Genomic DNA, 23,145 nt, shown 5'->3' on the forward strand with positions numbered 1-23,145 from the left:
AGATATGTTGCTGCGCACACTATTTCCGGCCAATACTTTTTGTGAATTTGTGCTTCCTGTAATAAGCAACGTGCCAAATTCAATATTCTCCGATTAAACGACTCGGCAACTCCATTAAGTTGATGTACATACGGAGGACACGGTTTAATTATTATACCCTTTTCTCTCGCGAAACTATACATATTTTTGCTCAAATATTCTTTTGCGTTATCACATCTTAAAATTTTTACTCGTTTGCCCGTTAAATTTTCACATTCGTTAACATATTGAACAAAGCTATCATAAACTTCAGCTTTACTTTTTATTGTATAAACTCGAGCAATTTTACTGTAATCATCTATAAAAGAAATAAAATATTCTTCCTTTTTAAAACCAATAGTTTGAAAAGGTCCACAAACATCTGTATGTACAATTTCCAAAATTTCTCTTGCATGATATCTATTATTTTTAAATGGAATATTGTGCATCTTATTTTCTATACAAATTTTACATTTCATAAACTCATTATTTAATTCCTTGGGTAAACCTTTTAACAACTGATTTTTACTCGAAATATTCAAGTATTTAAAATTTGCATGTCCTAGTAAACGGTGTCATTTTTCTTTTAAACTCATATGTTCAAAATTTTTATTTGCAATATTAACAAATTTGTTTCCAAAAACCAAGTAACTTTTCATATAATATAAATTATTAATTTTGAACGCAATTGCCGTTAGCTTACCAAATTTATTAAAAATTTTTGACATTTACCTTCAGATATAATTTTATTGTTTTCTGTAATTTTACTATAACTTACCAAATTTGAATGCATATTTTCTACATAAAATACATTTTTCATCTCAATTTTAACTTTCTTTCCATATACATTAAAATAACTAATTACATTACCTATTTTTGTAGCTTTTACATAACTATTATCTCCCAAATAAACGTTAACAGGTTTTTCCAAAATTTTAAAATTTTCAAAATATTTATCGTTATTTATAATATGATCAGTACAACCGCTGTCTAAAATCCATTTAATTTCATTACAACCATTATTATCAGACTTACTATTGTACGTTGAATTACAATCTACTCGAGTTATCCACGCACAGCTGTCTTCATTCTGCTGCCTGTGTTGCTCAGCTTGATGCGCACTGATTTCGGCCACGTCCACGAACATAGTTGCCTCTACTGCTACTTGGTAGGCCTTGTTGACAGTTTCCTCGTGCCGATCGCCATGAATAATTTCTGCCTTGTGTTTGACCGTCATCTTTGCAATCATGTTGTATATGCCCTTCTTTTCCACATTTGTAGCAGGTTCTACCTTTTGACATAAATGCATTTGACCCTGTTTTAAAATTTTCTTCCTTTTGACTTTTCATTTCAGCTAACTGGATTTTATTTTTAACGTAATCTGCGGTCTGATCTTCCTCTGGCAACGTATTCAAAACATAACTTAACTTTTCTTTTTCTGTTACAGAGGCACCCGCACTTTTCAATTCATTTACATATTTTTCAAAATTATCAAAAAAGGTTGCACAATTACTATAATTTTTTAACTTTAATTTTTCCAACTTATTCCTTATTCCTTATTCCTGCAAGTATAAACTATCAAATTTCTTAATTATTTCAAAAGCCGTCGTGTAGTCGCCAATAAATTCCACCTGTCTATCTGATATAGAACTGTATATATAGTTTATTGCTTTCAAATCATTACTATCCCAAGGTTCTTTATCTCCTGCCGTTTTTGCTCTCATAATAACTTCATCACATTTTTTCATTTTTAAAAACATCGTAATACGTTTTTTCCACGTTTTGTAATTTTCAAGATCAAACACTGGTATTTTAAATTCACTGTTATCATTCGACATTTTGTATCACTCGTGCTTTTCTTCGTAACGGGACACACAAACTATTACATGCTTGAACGTTCCTTTGTGAACGAGAAGAATCAAATTTCAATTAATTTAAAGCAATAATACTACACTTTTATTTTCCCGAACGTTCCTTTGTGAACGAGAAAAACAAACCACGCTCTGCTACCATGTTAAGAAAGGTGAGGTGGTGGTTAAGAAAAATGGCAAGACTGACTTACTACACATCTTTTATTACTGAGACGACTGAGTAGAGTGCTCGGTCAAGCTTATATAAAAAGTACATAGGTTACAAAATTCAGTAGTAGAAAGAAGTGAGACATCTAGTGTATGCATGTAGAGCTATTATACATATAAATGTACTGGATACACTTAACAATAATAAAAGGACTTTAAAATGATTTAATCACTAGAAACACCGCAAAATTACACTTAAATAAAAGGAAGTCAATTTTAATTTTTGGATTCAGAAAGAGATACAAAAAATGAAAATTGGAGCTTGGAAAATCATGAAAACGCTATATGGTAAGGAAAGAAACGGCTGCGAACAATGCCATGCCAGTCCGGGACAAAACAATGAAAAAACGAACTGGAATCGTAAACTATGAGCACAGCGGACACTAGTCTTCATTCCCCAAAATTTTCAATTCGGAGTCTTCGAACTTTTTCCCTCGCATTTTTTACATTTGCCGTTTATATCGAAATCACTTTTCTTAAAGGATTCCAACCAGCGTTCACAAACTGTCGGCACCATGGCACCCACTTTCTACAGAAGTAGGAAATGTAGCAGTCATCGTCAACCACACCGTTGCAGCTAATATAATTGGGGGACATAATTCTCCGATTTTATTCAAATGAGACCTATGTCCACTGAGTAACCGAATTAGATATGATAGATGCCGCACCTCTCCGATGAAATAGTCCATTCTTTTTTTTCTGACAGCCTTTTTCTCCCGAACATCGTTTTCTTATTATCCTCACATTTCCTGAGGTATATATATGTAGATTTCTACCCCGCAGCATGTAGGATAATCCGAATTACTCTTGCTGTCACCAATACCAATAGGCGATCACCATTCGCGAGCTGCCCATCGCTAAACGCTAGGTGGTTGTACTTCCTTGAGAACCGTAGAGAAAAAGGGAGAAGTTCCTTTTGGATTCTGTGTATCATTCTCTTGAGGTAGACGACGTGACGCAAAAAATGAAAAATGAAGAGAAGAAACGACTTTCCCGCCATAACCCCACATTCGTGAATTTGCTGTATCTTGTGCTTAAATGCCAGGAATGCCAGATGGCGAATATCACGATGGTGATCCCCCGTCTCGATACTGTTTGGTGAAAGGCAACAAGTCATTTTTTTTCTTTTCTAGCATCTATTCCATCAAATTGTTGGCAGGTGCATTCCTGTTTTTGTTTGAATATCCATAGTGGTTCTTTAATTGTTAAATGCATAATTTCACTTTCCGGTGCATTCAAAATGCATCCCGTTACTAGCCACTTAACAGTAACAGATCTGTGGCACGAATTCGGGGACATAATTGAACGCACGATACAAACAATTTCGGCTACTTGTCACCTCCTTGACATTTTGTGCTAAATGAGAATAATATAATTAACTCAAAACGGGTTTCCAGCCTAGATCTCTTCAATTTGTATATTACCCCAAAAGTTCAATCGATAGACGGAAAGCTTATAGAACGTCAATATCTTCATAGTATTTTCTGCAAAGTCCAGAGAGGAGATAAGAAATTATATCAGGACATAAATCTTTTGGGAAACATTGAGACTCTCTCAAATCACCCCTAACAACATAACGATTAGCTAGTCAGAGAATATGGACTTTGTTTTAAAAAACAATTCCTACGTTTTTTAACGTAAAGGATCGGAGTAGCCGACATAGGTTTTGAGTTCGACAAATATCAGTATAAAATCGAGAATTCGGCAGGTAAAGACAACGAGGTTAGAGACGAATTAAGCCGAAACACTTTAGTCAACGCCATAGTAAACATAAATAAAAAAATAATTAAAAAGAAATAGATGGCGAACGTTCAAACTATTCATCTGAAAAACTATTAGGATTCAAAAAGACAGAAAACTAATAGGCGATATAACAAATTACAAACATGGCGAGAAAACGTCGAATTTATCAGCATTTTTCAAGGCAGTACGATCAAGAAAATCAATTAATACTGTTTGATGAAGAAATCGAGGACAAGGGTGGAAAATGAAGACAATGAAATACCTCCAAAACTTACCCCTGATGTCGACGTAGAATCAAGGACCCATAGAGATCATGATAACCTTCTAGAGCCCAGAATTCATCTTCTTCTTTTTCTTCTTCTTCTTTTTCTTCAGCCTTTGTCCCGTTCACAAGCGGGGTCGGCTCGTCGTTATCGGCTTCGCCATTTGGCTCTATCGAATGCCTGATCTGGGTGCAATCTCGAGCCTTTCAAATCTCCATCCAGCGTATCAAGCCACCGTTGCTTAGGTCTGCCTTTTGGTCGTTTACCATCGACTTCGATGTTCAGACCAATCTTTGCAAGTGAATTCTCGTTTGCACGAATTGCGTGACCATACCATCGAAGACGCCTCTCTCGCAACTTTTCCACGATCGGTGCAACCCCATAACGATCGCGGATATCCTCATTTCGGATGTGATCTAAACGTGTGACGCCACTAGTCCAACGTAGCATCTTCGTCTCCATTACCGCGAGACGCCGTTCATTGTCTTTTATGGTCAGCCAACACTCAGAACCATAGAGAGCGACTGGACGGACGACATTGCGGTAAATTTTAGATTTGAGACGTTCGTTGATACGTCGATCACAAAGGACACCAGTTGTGGAACGCCACTTCATCCAGGTTGCGTTAATGCGTGAAGCAATTTCATAACGCAGCTCTCCATTGGCTGATAGCGTTGACACGAGGTATTTAAATCGCTCAGTTCTGGGCAGATCACTGCCGCTGACAGTGATTGTGCCTGTTTCATGGGGATCGGTCGTCAAAAATTCAGTTTTGTTTAAATTCAATCAGAGACCATGTTGCATGAGGCGATCATTCCATTTTTGAACAAGTTGCTCGAGAACATTTTTGCTATCAGATTCTAGGAAAACATCATCTGCATAAAGCAGTGTGTAGGGCGCTGGACGTTGGATATCTCGTGTCACGGTGTCCATAACAAGGACAAAGAGGAGTGGTGAGAGGGCACTTCCTTGATGAACTCCAACAGAGACACGAAGCGGTTTTGATACACCCGCCATACTTCGAACTTTAGTTTTCGGATCGTGGTAGAGCAATTGAACCCAGCGCACGAGTTCTTCTCGCACGAAGTGTTGTCGTAAAGCATACCAGATGAGTTCGTGTGGTACACGGTCAAACGCTTTCTCTAGATCCAGAAAGGCAATGTAAAGAGGGCGATGCTTCTCACGGTGTTTCTCCATGAGTAACCGCGCAGCGTGTATTGCGTCAGTAGTTCCGCAGTTCTTGACAAATCCGGCTTGATTCACGGTTATTTCAACAATTTCGCGAATACGGTTGTCAAGAATGCGTTCAAAAATATTCATGGTATGGGAAAGTAACCAGATCGGAAGGTAATTTGAACATTCTGCTGGGCTACCTTTCTTTTTCCATATTGGAACAGTGGTTCTTTCTTGCCAGTCAGATGGTGTTTTTCCTTCCTGAATAACCTGGTTAAAGAATTCACTGAGCCACAGTGTTGGGTCCCAGCTCATTGCTTTCCAGAGCTCAGATGCGATGTCGTCAGGTCCTGTTGCTTTCCCCGATTTCATTTGTTTTATTGCCTCCTCGACTTCAGTTGCGCTGACTGGTGGAACTGCTCCAAATGTCGGCAATGATTGTGGAAGTGGAAGATGAGCAAATTCTTCAGTTGAAATCTGCTCGAAGTATTCTCGCTATCTATCCGTTGCGGCTCGATGGTTGGTAAGCAAAGTACCGTTCTTGTCATTAACACAACAGAAGTGTTCGATATCCTGTGTGCGTTCATCACGGCTTTTAGCAAGTCGATACAGATCTCTCTCGCCATCCCGAGTGTCCAGTTTATCGTAAAGGTTTTTGAAGTGGTTCGCTCGGGTGACAGCGACCGCTTTCTTTGCTTCCCGGTTGGCATTCTTATAAATTTGCCAATTAGCAGGCGTTTTATCGTCGAGAAATTTGTGGTAGAGGCGTTTCTTTTCACGGACCTTCATTTCAACATCATCATTCCAAAGCCAAGTATCTCGGTTGATGTACCGCTTACCCGGCTTGGTGACCCCGAGGGTTGCAGAGGCCGCTTTGTGGATCGTGTCTTTCATTTGGTTCCATGATTCTTCCACATTCGTAATGGTTGGCAATCGTATGAGTGAGACCGTTTCTTCCTTCTTCTCACCAAATCGCCACCATTTAATGCGCGGCGGGCCAGTGCGTTCCTCACGCCGTTTTATCGGTGGCTTAATTCGCAGGACAGCAATCAACGGCCGATGTTGAAGTGCGATGGTCTCATAGGGAACGACTTTGCAATCAGTGACAGTGGTAAAATGTTGATGTCTTATGAGAATATAGTCGATTTGCGTTTTATTGTTCCCACTATAAAAGGTGGGAAGATGAGACAATCGTTTGATGAACCATGTATTCATAAGTACAAGGTCATGGGTGTCCGCAAAATCGATTATACGCTCGCCACCTTCATTGCGCGCTCCGAACCCCTTTCCCCCATGGCACCTGTTACCGTCTACCTTTTCACCCACATTACAATTAAGGTCGCCGGCAATGATTATGTGATTGTCAGCAGGCACGTGACAAGTCTTTTCATCCAGAAGTTGCCAGAAGGCATCTTTCTCGGCATCAGGTCGACCTGTCTGTGGTGCATACGCGGTGAAGAAGTGAATAGTGCGATCAGCTGATATAATGGTGAGCTTCATCAGCCGATCATCAAATCGTTCGACTTCTTTAATGGCATCACGGAAACCCTCTGAGATGGCAATGCCAACACCATATTGAGTTTGTGGGTTACCAAAATAGAGAAGTTTGTAGCCATTTTTACCGCGTTCGTGTTCAATGTCGCAGCTTTTGGAACCAGACCATCGGGTTTCTTGCAGAGCGTAGATGTCAATGTACCTTTTCCGAAGGGCTCTTGCGAGTTCCTCGGTCTTTCCAGTTAGGGTACCAACATTTAGCGTGCAGACACGTATTTGTTTTGTTCGTTGTGTGCGGACTAACTTGCTTACGTCCTGACGCCGTCCATGCGTCAAGAACCCTTGCCCATTTCTCGACAGGACCGGGGCCCGCCCTGCCGCGTCGACTGAGGTGGACGCCCTAGCATTTCTCCGAGGCCTGTGACTTAATCCGATCATCATGTTTGTAACGACATTCTATGCATTTTCTTGGTCGACCTGTCACGGGGCCTGTCACCAAGAGAGATCAGGTAGGATTTAGCATAGTAGAATAACTCCAACTATACTCTATTTATCTCTTTCCCTGATCTCGGCATTTTATTTTTGTTTTACTGAGGGTAGTACAAAGTACGTTGCCTCAAACCCTCCTCCTTTACCTGGGCTTGGGACCAGCGTACTATGTTAATAGCATGGCGGAATTAGAGCCCAGAATTCATCAAATAACAAAAATTAGATTTATACAAAAAATATTTTATTCTTCCATTTATTTCATTTTATCTTAACCTAAAATTATTATCAACGCAATAAATATTGACAACACTATTTTGCAGGCATTCTAATTTCTTTTGGAATATTCAATTTTATTGGGTATACTTTGTCATAATAGAATTTCAGCTGAATTGAATTGTATTTAACAATCGGGTTACTCCGACGTAGTAGCTAAAAAATAAATTTGGTATGCAACCGTTGCACGTATATAATACATGAACTGAAAGAGTAATTCGTGTTTAAGCGGTTCGATTTATCAATGGCTCTATTCGGTCGATTAATGGAACCCTCATTTCTAAATTGAAAGCAATTTTCCATTCGGAACAAAATAGGCAGCGTGGATATGGATTATAAACTAACGCCTAGTAGGATGAAATTTAAACTTATTATACTTGATTAATCCATTCAATATGGGTGACATGGATGTAGTTGAAGGGTTTATGTATTATGTTGTTCCCTCGTGTCATCACAATTTCTTTTAGAAGAACAATCGTTAATATAACGCGTACATGCATATGTAGACTTTAATTTCAATTTGTCCTGGATTCTAATTTTAAGCGCATATTTTAGGTTATTTATTGTTTGAGTTCTGTCTAATTTAGCGTTTCGTTTAGAAGGGGAGGAACAGAAGAGTTTTTCGCAATGAATATTAAGTTTAAATCAAGGAATGACAGAAAAATGCAAGGGAAAGTAAAGATTAAACAAGTCGGGAAACCGGAAGCTGGGCGCTTCAGGTACGAAAGGTTTTGTGTATTTCTTAGTACGTAGCACGTAATAAATGCATATACATGTATACATGTATTATGTGAGAATATCCACTTTCGGATGATATTGACATTCATTGTCTTGAATTTGCCAGGAAGCGACAACTTTGACGTATTATAACTTTGTTAGTAATAGTGCAATTTCGACCAAACTTGATGAGATCATGCTCTATGTTATACCCTATATTATTGCGAAATTTCATGGTGCTAAAATGAACTTAAAGGGGGCCTTGCAGCCAATTACTAATAATTATGGTAATGTACTATTATTAACTTTATTTGTATAGATATCAGTATGGAAGGTATTTCGGAGCCCAGGCACCATACAGTGGCAGCCTCCTGATTTTTTTCAGATTTTTCGATTTGGTAGTTTCTGAGAATGGCCCCCTTAAAGGAATGGTCACTTTCAACCCCCCGCACTCCCGACCTTTCTAACAAATGTCAAAACTAAGACCGGCTTCGGAAAGTACTAACCGAGACCTTTAATTTGATACCCCACATGAGTATATTTGATGCAAAAAAAATGTACACCCCCCTTTTGCATGTATGGGGACCCCCCTTAAATTCAACGAAAAAGGATGTAATTCACTGCATGCGTGAGCGTTCACAGTTCCCACCTTTCTACCAAATTTGGTGTCAATCGCTATAACCGTCTCCGAGAAAAATGCGTGTGACGGACAGACAGACAGACAGACAGACGGTAAACCGATTTTAATAAGGTTTTGTGTTTACACAAAACCTTAAAAAACTCTTTCCTTAAAGAAACTCTGTAAAGAAAAATTCCGAGAACAATATTATAAATAAACATAAATCGATTTTAAAGCATTTTTTCACAGTAAAATTTACTTTGTCCTTTATTCACTCATTAGTAGTGAATGAGGTATCCGTATAGTGTATTCATTCTTCTCTTAGATTTTCTTATTTAATTTTCGATGAGACTATGCTTCAGTTCCATTATCAGTGCACATATCGTTGCGCAAACTAGAAACGTACAATCAACTTTGTTTTTGATATCTCTCCTGGGAGGAGTCTCTGGAAGGTTCCCTTAAAGTAAGAATCTGAATTTGCATTTGCTTATGTAGTTATAATGATTCAGTAATCATTATAGGATCGAAGCGCATGCCAAGTTCGATAATCAAATAGCCTGAACCACAGGCAGATACTAGACAGCTACCACACTCCCCCTTGCCACCCAAAATATGAAATCAGAACGGGTACGCACGATTTCAAATTCTTGGCCTTGAGCATGAGCGAGATATAACGAAAATCCGATCAGTGCAGTAGCACCAGAATAGCAAAACCTCAACGATCTCTCTCTTACCAATACGATTTGACGAAGATTATGCCCTGTCCTTGTTTAGCGTCTGATGTGTACAGATAAGATTCTGCAACACATTCGCAAGTCGGGGCATTTTAGTGTGCGTACTGCCTATTAGATATAGTGTGGCCTGAACTATGATGGATTTAAGCTACCTGCTAAATTGTCGCCCATTTTTCTTAGATGATCAAATTTGCTACCAAAACTTAACTGGCAGCAGTGTTATCTATACGGACTTAAGACTGAAGTTTTCACTAATGTCCACAGATGGCTCTGTTTTGTTTTGAAATTAGTTGTTAACGCATTCTTCTTGAGAGCGCTTTCAATTAAACTCAATAAGAAATTACTTATATTTATCTCTATTTTCACAGTCCATCATAGTTAAGGTACGACCCCATCTACGTTACGCGACGCGATGCGGCCACAAACTGCATTGCCTGTCAAAATATCTTTATATAGTTTTATAGTGAGCAATACACACTAATGCGACGCTGCGCGGCGCGATATTCAGCCACGCGACGCCGATTTGCCTGGGAGAGAATATTTTGCAGTACCGCGTGTCATTTCCATACAATGAACTCAGGTGACTGCTGTTAAAATGTCAAAATATGTAGTTCTTTGTAGTTGACTGCCGCGCTAATGCAATATAAGCATGCCGCATCGCGGTAGTTGTGCTAGATGTAGTGTCGCTTCGCGTAGCGTATATGGGATAGAACCTTAATGCGATTGAGCATCTCGGATTACCATTACTGAATGCTTTCGAGGATTCTTCGAATTGTACTGTACTATATATATTTGCTCGCCAGTACCTGATTTAAACTGGAAACTGAGAATTAAGTTAACGTTTTCTCCACTGTCTGAAAATCTACCGTTTCCACCATTTTAGGTCTATGATCTAAGTTATGGAAAGTGCAATTATTTGGTTTTCAAACTTTTAATTGCGTTGCCATCTTGTGTCATTCGTTTGAAGAAATGGAATATTTAGATTGGTGAAGCAATCTAGCGATTTTGCCACATTTATTTAACAAATTACGGCAAATATCACAAGATAAATTTGAAAATAAAACTGAGCGATGCCCTAGGTGGAACGCTTACTTCACAGTAGGCTTGTGTTTTTGCCCTCACGTGGTAAGGACTTGCAAAATTACAAAGCAGCTATCGGTGAACGTATTTAAGTCATAAATATTTGATGAAACATTCATAACAGCTAAAACAAAACGAATTGGTAAAAAAATCCGCTACAAAGAAGGGTTACGCTTATCATCACTCGCAGTCAACGTGTTAAGGTTGCTAGCTGGTATGTTTTGACAGCTGATTTCCATCTATCCAGCCATCCTAAGGGGGTCATCCCGTGTGTCGGGTCCGAGGAATCGATTTTTTTGGCATCCAGATATATTGTAGAATATTTGGGCAAAAATTTTTTCCGGTATTCCAAGATGTACGGAAAATACACTGTTAAACCGGTAAAATGTCATATGTCAGGCTTATGCTGATCGCACGTAATGAAGCGCGAGTTTACCGGTCCGAACTTCGTTCAAATGATTTCGCTAAAAAAGCGAAAATTGAAGCCAAGGCTTTACATATGTTTTTTTAAGAAACCGAAGAATTATGGACTAGATACAGCAGATTAACAGTCATTTAAGATTTTATGGTTAATAATCACATTCTAGTTTTAAATGCGTTTTTCTCGAATCTGCATGTTGGAAAATCTTTGAAATTTTCACAACCTATTCAGAAGATGTTTCTACGTGTCGCAAACTGGGATAGTTGTGATTCATTGGGCCGTCCTTTTAAGCTTTTGTGTAAAACAAAACCTTAATCGGTTTACTGTCTATCTGTCTGTGCGTCACACATATTTTTCTCGGATACTATAGCAGCGATTGACACCAAATTTGGTGAAAAGCTGGGAACTGTGAATGCTCACGCATACAGCGAGTTACATTCTGTTACGTCGAACTTAAGGAAAGGGGGGGGGGGTCTCATACATGCAAAAGGGGGGTGTACATTTTTTTTCAGCAAATATAGTCATGTGAGGTATCAAATAAAAGGTCTCGATTAGTACTTTTGAAAACTGGTCTTAGTTTTGACATTTGTTGGAAAGGCGGGGAGTTCGGGGAATTCAAATTGATTCTTTATTTAACGGGGCCATTCTCAGAAACTACCAAACCCGAAAAATCTGAAAAAGTCAAAAGGCGGCCACTATATGGTGGCTAGGCTCTGAAATACCTTCCATACCGATATCTCTTCAAATAAAGTTAATAATAATATATTATTATAGTTTTCCGTTATTGGCTGGAGAACCCCCCTTAGGTTCATCCTAGCACCACGAAATTTTGCAGCAACAAGTTAAAGTTGCCGCTTCCTTGGAAATTCAAGATTTTTAATGTCAATATCCTCCGAAAGTGAATATTCTCACATAATTTAAACGTATATTACGTGCTACGTAATAATGGGAAAAATTCACACTCAAATGTCTTTATAAAAGAAATACACAAAACCTTTCATATCTGAAGCGTCCAGCTTCTGGTTTCCCGACTTGTTTGTTTGATTGGAACTTACAAACAAAGCTTCTTGACCTGAGCAATAATGTAAGTTCCGGGTTGTTGCGAATGGACTTGGCGACCGAGGGTATTTAAGCTGCAGCGAGGTGGAAATGGAGCGGAGTAAACGAAATTAAACTGAAGGTCGTGTCTAGTAAGGAGTAGTCGAGATTGGAGTAGCGGTCGTGAGTAGTAAGGAGTAGTCAAAATTAAAACTGACGTTCGTGTCTAGTACGGGCATTTAATGAGAGCCCGAGCGGTCGAGTATCAAGGACATTTAGGAAATTTTTGTAATATAAGGAAATTAGTGTAGTGCAAATTAAAAGATTAATAAAGTCAAGCGACAACGGCTTTACGGTTTCTTACCAGGACAGAGGCAAATCGTCAGACGCTGCCTCACCTCTGCCCTGGGAGCAGCGTGACCGTAGCGGCTCGCAGATGTTGAATGCTCCTTTATATAATTCGTAGAACACGACATGCCTACGAATTATATTGACCGCAAATCCGCCTTATTGACCAGAGCTTGGCCAGAGCTGAAATATTGGTTTTGAGAATGAAGGGGGTCCTAAGTCCGCATCAACTTAATGCAGGACCGGACCATTAAGTTGATGCAGACTTAGGACCCCCTTCATTCTCAAAACGAAGATTAATAAAGTGTTACTCATAGTAAAGAAGAGTGTTTCCTTTATTGCGACTGCGGAACTACCAAGCAATTGGAATTCTGGTAACACCTTAACTTCCTAATCTTTCCACAGCTTTACTCGACAGCGAGGGGCAAAGGGCCAGGACTGGGGCGACCTGTGCCCTAATATAAGACTCCCAAACAATTGGTCCGTCGAGCCGGATAGGATGCCAAACTAGGATCCTTCACGTAAGTGTCTGCAAATGACTTATAATTTCAAATAAAGTGAATTTCATTAAATTTTGTGCGATTGTGTTGTTAATGAAATTAGTGAGCGTAGTGAAAATATTACAAACTCGTTAGTGTTGCGCCGCGACAACAGTGAACGGCACGTATAGTACATCGGTAAAATTATCGGTGCTTGGTTTGTGCTGGAGCAACATAGGAACGTTCAGACCAAAGGAAAGGTCCTTGTAGTATTGCATCTCCTACATTTCCAGTGCACCATTTTGTTGTTACGTGGGCGCGTTCAGACCAAAGGATAGGCCCTTACAGTGTTGTGCTTCCCACATATTCAGTGTCCCATTGAGAGTATTGCCATTGCGGAGTAGAAATCGTAATTTTTTGCTGAGCCGCTCAAATTAAGAGCGCAAAACAAATATTGTTACGCAAAGTTATAATCGTTACGGTGCTCAAATTAAGGGCGTAAAGTTATATTATCGCTGCGGAGCTCGGCATTATCGCATTCTTTAAATTTAGCCAGAATGGATATTCAGGTAATTATTGATGCCCAGCAGGAAAGGGTCACAAAACGTGAAAGTGTGACGGAGTCCCTAGTCAAACTCCGGCGAGAAAAAAGGACGCGAGAGCGTTATGCTGCAGCATGGGAAGAAGTGCAACAGCTTTATTGGGATTTCCTCGCCGGCTACAGCCACCTTTTTTGCCAAAATTGGCATTATTTATTTTCGAGAAAAAAATTTCTCCGTAATGATCGGTATTTACAATGCCACTAAGGAGTTGATTGGGCGTGTTCATCGCGATCTCATTCCCGAAAGCTCTCCCGTTGATGTAGAAATCACAGGTGGAAGGGCAACATCAAGTCGGAGGAAAACTTGTTCTCTAAAGAATGGTTCCCCAGGGTTTGCGATGAATTAAACATGCCTTTTAGTGACATAAGAGGCTTCGGGCTAAGTGAGGTGACTCATTGGGCGCGACCTGAAAGTGTGTAACCGATATTGTGATGAAAAGTGCAAGCTTTGTATTATTTGTCGGTCAGTATTGTTTTGTAGAATGCTGCGTGTTTGCATAACAGCACTGACTTCTTAAACATGTTTTGAGGTAATCGTGGGTCGGCAAATGAGAATAAGAAAGTAGGTTAAGGTAGGTCTAGAGTAAGCGTAAGGAAATGTTAGAATTAGTCAATTTTTAAAAGCGAACCCGCAAGGTAGGAGAATTTCAAGTAATGTAAAGTAACGTAAATGTAAGTGTAAAGTGTAAATTAAGTGTAATGAATAATAAATTTGAGTGTAATAAATAATAAAATTTCCTTAGAAACGGAAATAAAGAGTTGTAGTGTTAAAAAGAAGTGGACAGTAAAAGTGGAGGTAACGACACTAAGAAGCTTCGAGACCGAAGGCATTCCTTATTGGAATCGCAGCCGTAGACCTCGTCCTTGTCCACCAGTCCCTGATATTCCTTCGTTTGATGGAGACCTTCGTCACTTTGAGTCTTTCCGCAATACCTTTCAATCAGCCTATGAAGGATCTGATATTGGGCGGGCAGAGAGGCTAATGATCCTGCAGAACAAATTAAGAGGTGATGAGAGAAGAGTCATAGAGCACTTAGGAATGCATGGGGAGAACTTCAAGAAGGCCTGCGAACTCTCAATCGACGCTACAGTAATCCTCGGGCGCTGGTGGAAAAGGAGATCCAGGCCCTCATAGATCTTCCCCAGATAGTGTTACAAGACCCCAGTACCATTGGAAGGGTACTTGACACAATGCGCTCAGTGGTTCAAAACCTGAGGAAGGCTGGGTTCAATTGTGATCAAGGTGTACCTTTCATACCTTTTATCCTTACCCGTAATATGAGCCAAGGGAGGTGGTTGCTCGCGAAGAACGGCAACACACTCTAGACGAGTGGCAGCTCTCTTGGCAAAATGAAACTAGAGGCAGATGGACTGCGCGGCTCATCGGAAACTTAGGTGCGTGGCTGAATCGGAAGCATGGTGAGACTGACTATTTCCTTACTCAATTTTTAAGTGGGCATGGAAGTTTTCAGTCTTACCTGCACAAGATTGGAAAGGCGCATTCTCCGGATTGTGTGTTTTGCAATGGAGTTGTGGATGATGCCCACCACACTTTTTTTTCTTGTGGAAGGTGGAATGGGGTTCGTCAGCAGCTCTATTTAAACACAGGGGATCTCTCTCCAGACAACATTGTGGAAGAGATGCTGAGGACTGCTGACAGCTGGAACCGTGTTGCCCATTACGTTCGGGCACTTCTCGTTGCTAAGAAGATAGAACTCGACCGGTGGAGGAGCCGGATGGCAGGGGGTTCCTTGAACTGACAGTTCCCTTCCTCTTCTCCCCTACCGTTGGTGAAAAGAATTCTCTGATTTGACGGCTCCGCAAGGCGGGAGAGTTCGGGGCTGGCCCGAAGCAATGTGACAAACGGTTCCAGGTTAGCTCTCTGACGATGGGGAGGTGTTTAGTTGGTAGTCCGACGACGTACCGAATCGGAAGTCCAACACTGTGTGCGTAAATGCATTCACCTACCCTACCCAAATAAAAAAAAATTCTTACCCGTAAAATGGATATCTCCACCCGATGGGAATTTGGCTCATTGCTTAAGCAGTCAAAACTTCCGCTAACAATTGATGATATTGATCTATTTCTGGAAAATATATACACAGTTATGTCTCCAAGTTGGGCGGGGTTAGGCGGACTCGCGAAGGTTCAAGCAGAAGAACGTCACGATGCTAGGAAGGCAGAGACCTTAGGAAGTCTGAAAAAACCGCATAGGGAAATTTCCCTTGCCGCAAAGGCAAGCAAATAAAGCGTTTTCCATGCTACATTTGTATGGAAGATCATCTGGTGTTAAAATGTCCACGGTTAATAAACAGCAAGGATAAAGGGGATCTGCTCTTGCATTATGGTATATGTGCCTTCTGTGCCTCCCACGAGTACAAACAAGTCGGGAAACCGGAAGCTTGACGCTTCAGGTATAAAAGGTTTTGTGTTTCCCTATGTGAGGAGCAGAACGTAGTTCTCCATTGGCTTATAGCATTGACCTGAGATATTTAAATCGCCCAGTTCTGGGCAGGTTACCACCATTGCCAGAACTCAGCGATTTAAATAACTGGAGGGGCAGATTACTGCCATTGAAAGAACAGAGCGATTTAAATATCTCGAGTCAATGCTACCAGCCAATAAAGAACTGCGTAATCAAATGTCTCAAGCATTAACGCCACCTGGATGAAGTGACATTCCGCAACTAAGGTTCTTTGTGATCGACGTTTCAGCGCACGTCCCACATCTAAAATTGACTGCAATGTCGTCCGTCTTTCGCTCTCTATAGTTTGAGTGTTGACTATAAAGAACATTGAACGGCGTCTTGCGGTAATGGGGACGAAAATGTTGCATTGCGCTGGTGGCGTGACACGTTTTGATCACGTCTGAAATGAGAATATCCGCGTTCGATATGGGTTTGCACCGATCGTGGGAAAACTGCAAGAAAGGCGTTTTCGATGGTGTGGTGGCGTAATTCACGCTAACGAGAATTCAACAACCAGTAGTGGTCAGAACATCGAAGTCAATGGTAAGCAACCAAAAAACCGGCCAAAACAATGGTCGCATGATACACTGGATGGGAATTTGAAGGTCTCGCGATTACATCCTGATCAGGCATTTGATAAAATAGAATGACGAAACCAATCACGACGAGCCGACCTCGCTTGTGGACTGAAGGCTGAAGAAAAAGAAGAAGATGTGAGGAGCGATGAGCCTGACGGTTCCGTGTCACATAGTTAAAAATTCTATTGGCATCTATTTTTTAGAAAGTAATTTGAATAAATCATTTGATGGAAAGCACTGTATTGAAATAGTCAACCTCATACGCTTCACACTCTGAGTTTAATATTAATAGCAAATGCCAACAATTTAACCAACATCAAATATAAACAAGTCGGGAAACCGGAAGCTCGACGCTTCAGGTACGAAAGGTTTTGTGTATTTCTTAGTACGTAGCACGTAATATATGCATATGTCCACTTTCGGGTGATATTGGCATTGATAGTCTTCAATTTTCAAAGAAGCAACAACTTCGACGTATTATAAATTTGTTAGTAATAGTACGATTTCCATCAAACTTGGTATGATCATGCTCCACATTATAGCCTACATTACTGCAGAATTTCGTGCCGCTAGGATGAATTTAAGGGGGGTTTCCAGCCAATTACAAAAAATTATGGTAATATACTATTATTAACTTTATTTGAACAGATATCGGTATGAAAGGTATTTCGGAACCAAGGCACCATATAGTGGCAGTCTCCTGATTTTTTTCAGATTTTTCGGTTTGGTAGTTTCTAAGAATGGCCCCCTTAAAGAAATGATCACTTTCAACCCCCCGCACTCCCCACGTTTCCAAGAAATGTCAAAACTACGACGCTTCAGGTACGAAAGGTTTTGTGTATTTCTTAGTACGTAGCACGTAATATATGCATATGTCCACTTTCGGGTGATATTGGCATTGATAGTCTTCAATTTTCAAAGAAGCAACAACTTCGACGTATTATAAATTTGTTAGTAATAGTACGATTTCCATCAAACTTGGTATGATCATGCTCCACATTATAGCCTACATTACTGCAGAATTTCGTGCCGCTAGGATGAATTTAAGGGGGGTTTCCAGCCAATTACAAAAAATTATGGTAATATACTATTATTAACTTTATTTGAACAGATATCGGTATGAAAGGTATTTCGGAACCAAGGCACCATATAGTGGCAGTCTCCTGATTTTTTTCAGATTTTTCGGTTTGGTAGTTTCTAAGAATGGCCCCCTTAAAGAAATGATCACTTTCAACCCCCCGCACTCCCCACGTTTCCAAGAAATGTCAAAACTAAGACCGGTTTCGAAAAGTACTAATCGAGACCTTTAATTTGATACCCCATATGACTACATTTGATGAAAAAAAAATTTACCCCCCCCTTTTGCATGTATGGGGACCCCCCCTTAAATTCAACGTAAAAGGATGTGACTCACTGTATGTGTGAGCGTTCACAGTTCCCACCTTTTTACCAAATTTGGTGTCAATCGCTATAACCGTCTCTGAGAAAAATGCGTGTGACGGACAGACAGACAGACAGACAGACAGACAGACAGACAGACAGACGGACAGACAGACAGACAGACAGACAGACGGTAAACCGATTTTAATAAGGTTTTGTGTTTACACAAAACCTTAAAAAGGGCTAGGGAGAATTAGATTCTTCTTGAATGGAATTTTAATATTTCACTGGAATTTCAATTCTTCTCGGTTATTATGACGTCAGCATCTTATTTGTATGGCTTAGGATGCTGTTAATTAGCACGAAATTGATAAGTTTGAACTGCTATAACTTTCCCAATAATAGTTGGATTTTCATGAAACTTGGCATGTGTATGCACGAGGCTATCCTCTACGTCGGTGAAAAATTTAGCACACTTAGGATGAACTTAAGGGGAGTTTTTTAGTCAATTTCTAAAAGTTGGTAATATACTATTAGTAAATTTTTTGAGCAGATACCGGAATAGGACGTCTCTCGAAGACTAGATTTCACATAAGTGTTTTACACAAAATCTTAAAAGGTGCTGCAGATAAGTAGATTCTTCATAAATGCGACTTTAATATGTCACGCGAATGTCAATTATTCCGGGTAATTATGACGTCAGGATCTTATTTGCATGGCTTTGGATGCCGTAAATTCGCCCGAAATTGCTAAGTTTGAACTGCTATAACTTTGGCGTTAATTACCCGATTTCCATGAAATTTAGCACATATATACAAAATATTGTCCTCTATGCTGGTACAATTCGGAAGTCCTAGGATGAATTTAAGGCGGGTTTTTCAGTAAATTTCAAATAAGTAGTAATAGTATATTACTACTAGTAGTAAGTTTATTTGAGCAGATATCGGAATGGGACATATTTTGAGGCCTAGATTTCATCTAGGCGCACCACTCTGATTTTTTTCGGATTTTTGGGTTGAGTATCATAGTTTTCGAAAATGAGTCCTGTCTCACTTCAAATGCGTGCATTTTGACTCCTTACTCACGCACTTTGCAATTTATGCCAAAACTAATATCAGTTTTGGAAAGTACAAATGGAGGCCTTTCATTTGATACCCTATATGCGGTGAAAAAAAATTTGAATCCCCCTTTTGCATGTATGGGGAGCCCCCTTTTAAACTCCACCTAAATTTATGCCACTCAGTGTATGCGTGGGATTTCGCAGTTCCCATCTGTCCACCAAATTTCGTTCTGATCGGTTTAGCCGTTTTGGAGAGAAATGCGTGCGACTGACAGGCAGACAGACAGACAGACATTGAATCGATTTTAATAAGGTTTTGTTTTACACAAAACCTTAAAAAGAGTTAAGAAGATAGTTGGCAGTCATTGTGAAAAGAACGAGTTTTGTGCAGAAAGAAAATAGTTACGGACGGAAATCAGTATAATTTCTAATATCCCTGAATAATAGGAGTACTTTTTGAAATTGTGTATTGAACGTTGTTAAATACAAGCTCCTAAAATGTTAACCTTTATTATACAAAAGAACTTGAATAATTGGCGAATGAAGAACAGAATAGGAGAAGCCAGTTTGTGTTTGCAATATTCGCGAATTTCATTTGTATACATGATTAAGTTAGATAACTTATACACAAATTGCTGTGAGTCAACTTTAAACTATACATTTTTTGCATACATTATATAATTATAACCACTAAAAATCTCCTCAAGGCGGTTCTGTAATTAATTTTTTCTTTTCATTGAAATAATTCTGAACGGTGGATCTGCCTTCGTTGGTTTTCGGAAAAGTTTTCAAAAGAATAGTTTTATTTGATTATCCTTTTATTCAATTCAGTTAAAACTTCTAATTGATTTCTTTTAGTGCCTTAACATAATGAAGTGTTATTAATTAAGCAGGTAATAATTTAAAGTCTAACTCATGATCTAAAGATTTCATTATGTTTGGCTAATATGATTCCATTGAGTCGAATAAAATTCGAAGTATTGCGAAAATATATTTATATTAATAACAAAGGTACGAATATTCTACAAGCACAAGGCGAATCCAGCTGATTATATTAGTAGAGGTATGTCCCCAATAAAGAGAATTAAAAATAAAATGTTGTAGAATGGTCCAAATTTTTTGAAAGACTTTTCAGAGTCTTGGGTTTTACATAAAGTGGTAAAATTTCGTAAAAGAAAAGTTGATTCACACTGAAAAAAAGTAGTTCAAGTTCAACAAAATTCAAATTGATAATTTAGAGTTTTTAAAGAAGTACTCTTCCTTTTCAAAGACAAAAGGAATTCTAGTTAAATTTTGAGATTTTCCATAGCTTTGAAAATTTTGATTTAATTTTTAATTTTGAGCAAGCTACGAATCGTGGAAGTGAAACTAATAAAAGACATACAACAACAATTATTTTCGAACGTATTAAGTGAATTAGAAAAAGGAAAAGATCTTAAATCATTCTTTTTACTTCTTTGTGATCAGAATAAAACAGTTAGAGTTGAAGGAAGGATATACGATTATATAGAGAATTTAAAGTTGAACTTACAATCAAAACATGGGCAATTTGCTTGAAATCATGTAAGACCAAGTAAGATTTCCTTAGTTGTGAGTGTAAATCATCAAATTACTGCCTGCTGCTTTTTTTGCGGCATTCAAAGATTTATCGGTAACCAAGGATTCTCCTTGAGAATATCTTGAACTAATGAAGCTAACTCTATACTATATACAACTCTATACTAAATATAACTATATACTATACTATGAATGAGATACTGTTTAAGCGATTTCGCCGGATTTTCTCCAGCAGCCGCATCTTTGGAGCTAGCCCTATGAAGCCCAGTCTGCCTGCGCATTTAACCTCTTCCGTCGTTACATCACATGCTATGCAAATGGCCTGTTTGGACATCACGAGATTCTTTTCCGCCATTGCATCAGCATGTTACTTACCAAATGGTATATTTGGCCTCGACATGACTTTCTTCCGTGTCATCAATTCGCAGCGCAACAGCAGGTGTCGATTTGCCGCCAGGAAGAAAATTTATAATAATAAACAAGTGTTATTGTGTTGTGTACAAGAACACTTTCAAACCAATGTGTAAACATGGAAGGGTCAAACATAGGTGACTTAAAGAATAGCATTACATTTAATTTTTAGTAGTCAAAAAGCCTCTGAACAGAAATAAAGTGTTCTAACCGGGAATAATCGCGATAATATCTTGAACTCACTTATAGAATTAATTAGTGAAATTGTAAAAAAGAAAAAAAGTAGAATATTGTGTTGTAGAAATAAAAGGTTTGTAGAAGTGGAAACGCGAGTGTTTTTTTTAACTAAATTCAAGTCAATCTACGTAAGTATAATTCCTAACCTTTTAGCCTTTTCTGTTCCAGTAGTTTTTGATTACCCCATCGTTCCGAAGTTAAGTTTCGGCAGCCCGGAACGAGAGCAACCACGGTCCTCTAATTAAAAATCCAGGAGCTAGTGCGTGAGCTTGGCCAACGCCCAAGCAGGGTAGCCCATTGGAAGAGGCCGTTTAGGATATCGCCGAAACAACTGGTCCGTCGAGCCGGATTACGATCCAAAGTAAGTTTTTACACAAAATTAATATTGCAAAAATAATTTCTCTTGTGTAAAAGAAACATAAAGTGCGGGAAATTATAGTGATTGTGTTTCGTCTACACAATATAAAACAGTACTTGAACGTCATCGTTGGTGTGCATTGTTTTTTGTGTTGTTGATACGTGGGCGCGTGCAACCCGAGGCAAAGTCCTTATAGTGTTGCGCCTCCCACGTTTCTCTAACGACACGCTAACAACGTTGGTGTGCTTTTTTGTGGTGTTGTTGATCCGTGGGCGCGTTCAAACCCAAGGCAAAGTCCTTATAGTGTTGCGCCTCCCACGTTTATCTAACGACACTCTACCATCGTTGGTGTGAATTTTTGTGGTGTTGTTGATCCGTGGGCGCGTTCAGACCCAAGGCAAAGTCCTTAAAGTGTTGCGCCTCCCACGTTTCTCTAACGACACGCTAACAACGTTGGTGTGCTTTTTTGTAGTGTTGTTTCTCTAACGACACTCTAACATCGTTGGTGTGAATTTTTGTGGTGTTGTTGATCCGTGGGCGCGTTCAGTCCCAAGGCAAAGTCCTTATAGTGTTGCGCCTCCCACGTTTCTCTAGCGACACTCTATCATCGTTGGTGTGAATTTTTGTGGTGTTGTTGATACGGGGCGGCGTGCGTGTTTGTTATTGTTGGATGTCATGTGCGTATTGCTTGGGTGATGGGGAATTGCTTATCAGTTTGACATATTTGGGAGTGAATATTAGACCGCAGGTGATTATGTAGTAAGTTTGAAAATGATGGTTTGCTTGGGTGACGGGAAATCGCTTATCAAGTTGATATATATTAGGGACTGTGTGAATATTAAACCGCAGGTGATTATGTAGTAAGTTTGAAAGTGATGTTTGTCAGTTGTGAAGGAAGATTAGAAGTGTTAAGCGATAAGCCATGTTTTGGATTGAGCGGTTATCGCATAGAGATAAATATTGTATATGTGAATAAGTATGGAAGAGTTTTAAAATTATCAACGTGAAGATTGATTCGGGTTATCTGGAGGTTTATATGACACCTGAGGATGGCTCAAGGGTGCTTGTACTAAGCTTAAGGAATGGAGAAGATTGCAAACCTGGAAATTTCGATACGACATTTACATTTCAAATCTGGCAACATGTTATGATTGAAGTATTTGGTGAGTGGGATGGTGATGAAGGGAATAGTGTATTTTTATTGCAACTTTGGTGTTGTTGTTTAAGGTAATGGTGAAATTACTATAATGGGAAAAGTGTTGCCAGGTTTGACTAGATGTAAGACGAAAAGCCGATATCCGAAGGGTTGTCCGTTCAACGACATAGATGGTGATGATGATGTTGAATGGGTGCAAAAATATGGAATAAATGAATTTGAAAAAGTGGAAGAGGAAAGAATTAAAGAGGTTCTTCGCCGAAATGGAAGTCATCATGATTATTATGGAGATGATATCATACGAATTCAGCGGGAGTTTGATCGATTGATGCGGAAAAAACAAAATAAAAAATCTTTATCGAGTAAAATTATT

Source organism: Hermetia illucens, unplaced genomic scaffold, assembly GCF_905115235.1.
Source record: "Hermetia illucens unplaced genomic scaffold, iHerIll2.2.curated.20191125, whole genome shotgun sequence".
Taxonomy (NCBI): Eukaryota; Metazoa; Arthropoda; class Insecta; order Diptera; family Stratiomyidae; genus Hermetia; species Hermetia illucens.